Raw genomic sequence first — 284 nt, forward strand, 5'->3', positions numbered from 1 at the left:
TGCGGATGCTTAGGTAGCCCCAGGTGGCTTGTTGCCAGCAGAGTATAGGAAGTCCCCCTTCAGTCTGGGCCATTCTTGCCTTGTCGTTACCAAGTTTGTTCCATCCTCATCCACCCCATCAGGTGTTTTTCTCCCCAACAGAGGACTCGGCACCTGAGATTAGGCCATGTCCGCTTGCCCTCCAAGCCCCCTTCACATCGGACTCTGTCTCTGCCAAACGATTTCCATCCGCCTCGGCCTGGCCTGAACCAGAAGACACTTATCTACCCGTGTCTGTTGCCGAA

Source organism: Verticillium alfalfae, genomic scaffold (assembly GCF_000150825.1).
Source record: "Verticillium alfalfae VaMs.102 supercont1.12 genomic scaffold, whole genome shotgun sequence".
NCBI lineage: Eukaryota > Fungi > Ascomycota > Sordariomycetes > Glomerellales > Plectosphaerellaceae > Verticillium > Verticillium alfalfae.